Source organism: Mus caroli, chromosome 4 (genome assembly GCF_900094665.2).
Source record: "Mus caroli chromosome 4, CAROLI_EIJ_v1.1, whole genome shotgun sequence".
Classification (NCBI taxonomy): Eukaryota; Metazoa; Chordata; class Mammalia; order Rodentia; family Muridae; genus Mus; species Mus caroli.
Window position 1 is genome coordinate 71,243,476 of NC_034573.1, and position 2,648 is coordinate 71,246,123.

Consider the following 2,648-nt stretch of genomic DNA (forward strand, 5'->3'; position numbering starts at 1 on the left):
AAAGATCAAGTGACCATAGGTGTGTGGGTTCATCTCTGGGTCTTCAATTCTATTCTATTGGTCTACTTGTCTGTCTCTATACCTGTACCATGCAGTTTTTGTTTTTTTTTTTTTAATCACAATTGCTCTGTAGTAAAGCTTTAGGTCAGGCATGGTGATTCCACCAGAGGTTGATTTGTCCTTGAGAAGAGTTTTTGCTATCGTAGGTTTTTTGTTATTCCAGATGAATTTGCAGATTGCCCTTTCTAATTTGTTGAAGAATTGAGTTGGAATTTTAGTGGGGATTGCATTGAATCTGTAGATTTCCTTTGGTACCATATCCATTTTTACTATATTGACCCTGCCAATCCATGATCATGGGAGATCTTTCTATCTTCGGAGATCTTCTTTAATTTCTTTCTTCAGAGACTTGAAGTTCTAATCATACAGATCTTTCACTTCCTTAGTTAGAGTCATGCCAAGGTATTTTATATTGTTTGTGACTATAGAGAAGGGTGCTGTTTCCCTAATTTCTTTCTCAGCCTGTTTATCCTTTGTGTAGAGAAAGGCCATTGACTTATTTGAGTTAATTTTATATCCAGCTACCTCACTGAAGCTGTTTATCAGGTTTAGGAGTTCTCTGATGGAATATTTAGGTTCACTTATATATACTACCATATCATCTGGAAAAAAGTGATATTTTGACTTCTTCCTTTCCAATTTGTATCCACTTGATCTCCTTTTGTTGTCTAATTGCTCAGGCTAGGACTACAAGTACAATGTTGAATAGGTATGGAGAAAGTGGACAGCCTTGTATAGTCCCTGATTTTAGTGGGAATGCTTCCAGCTTCTCACCATTTACTTTGATGTTGGCTACTGGTTTGCTGTAGATTGCATTTATCATATTTAGGTGTTGGCCTTGAATTCTGATCTTTCCAAGACTTTTATCATGAATGGGTGTTGCATTTTGTCCAATGCTTTCTCACCATCTAATGATATGATCATGTGTTTTTTGTCTTTGACTTTGTTTATATAATGGATTACATTGATGGATTTCCATATATTAAACCATCCCTTCATTTGTGAAATGAAGTCTACTTGGTCAGTATGGATGATTGTTTTTTTGTGCTCTTGGATTCGGTTAGCGAGAATTTTATTGAGTATTTTTGCATCGATATTCATAAGGGAAATTGGTCTGAATTTCTCTATCTTTGTTTTTTTTTTTTGTGGTTTAGGTATCAGAGTAAATGTGGCTTCATAGAATGAATTGGGTAGAGTACCTTCTGCTTTTATTTTGTGGAATAGTTTGTGAAGAACTGGAATTTGATCTTCTTTGAAGATCTTATATAAATTTGCACTAAACTCATCTGGTCCTGGGCTTTTTTTGGTTGAGAAACTATTAATGACTGCTTCTGTTTCTTTAGGGGTTATAGGACTGTTTAGATCATTAACCTGATCCTGATTTAACTTTAGTACCTGTTATCTGTCTAGAAATTTGTCCATTTCATCCAGCTTTTCCAGTTTTGTTGAGTATAGCCTTTNGTAGAAGGATCTGATGGTGTTTTGGATGTCTTCAGGATATGTTCTTATATCTCCCTTTTCATTTCTGATTTTGTTAATTAGGATGCTTTCCCTGTGGCCTCCAGTGACTCTGGCTAAAGGCTTATATATCTTGTTGATTTTCTCAAAGAACAAGCTCCTCCTTTGGTTGATTCTTTGAATAATCCTGATTTCTAGTTGGTTGATTTTGCCCTTGAGTTTGATTATTTCCTGCTGTCTCCTCCTCTTGGGTGAATTTGCTTCCTTTTTGTTCTAGAGCTTTTAGGTGTGTTGTCAAGCTGCTAGTGTGTGCTCTCTCTAATTTCTTTTTGGAGGCACTTGGAGCTATGAGTGCCTCTTAGAAATGCTTTCATTTTGTCCCATAAGTTTGGGTATGGTGTGGCTTCATTTTCATTAAACTCTAAAACGTCTTTAATTTCTTTCTTTATTCCTTCCTTGACCAAGTTATCTTTGATAAGAGTGTTGTTCAGTTTCCAAATGAATGTTGGCTTTCTATTATTTATGTTGTTATTGAAGATGAAGATCAGCCTTAGTCCATGGTGATCTGATAGGATGCATGGGATAATTTCAATATTTTTGTATCTATTGAGGCCTGTTTTGTGACCAATTATATGGTCAATTTTGGAGAAGGTACCATGAGGTGCTGAGAAGAAGGTAAATCCTTTTGTTTTAGAATACAATGTTCTGTAGATATCTTTTAAATCCATTTGTTTCATAACTTCTGTTAGTTTCACTGTGTCCCTGTTTAGTTTTTGTTTCCACGATTTGTCCATTGATAAAAGTGGTATGTTGAAGTCTCCCACTATTATTGTTTGAGGTGCAATATGTGCTTTGAGATTTACTAAAGTTTCTTTAATGAGTATGGCTGCCTTTGCATTTGGAGCATAGATATTCAAAATTGAGAGTTACTCTTGGAATTTTACCTTTGATGAGAATGAAGTGTTCCTCCTTGTCTTTTTTGATAATTTGGGGTTGGAAGTCAATTTTATATGATATTAGCATGGCTACTCCAGCTTCTTTAGACCATTTGCTTGAAAAATTGTTTTCCAGCCTTTCATTCTGAGGTAGTGTCTGTCTTTTTCCCTGAGATGGGTTTCCTGTAAGCAGCA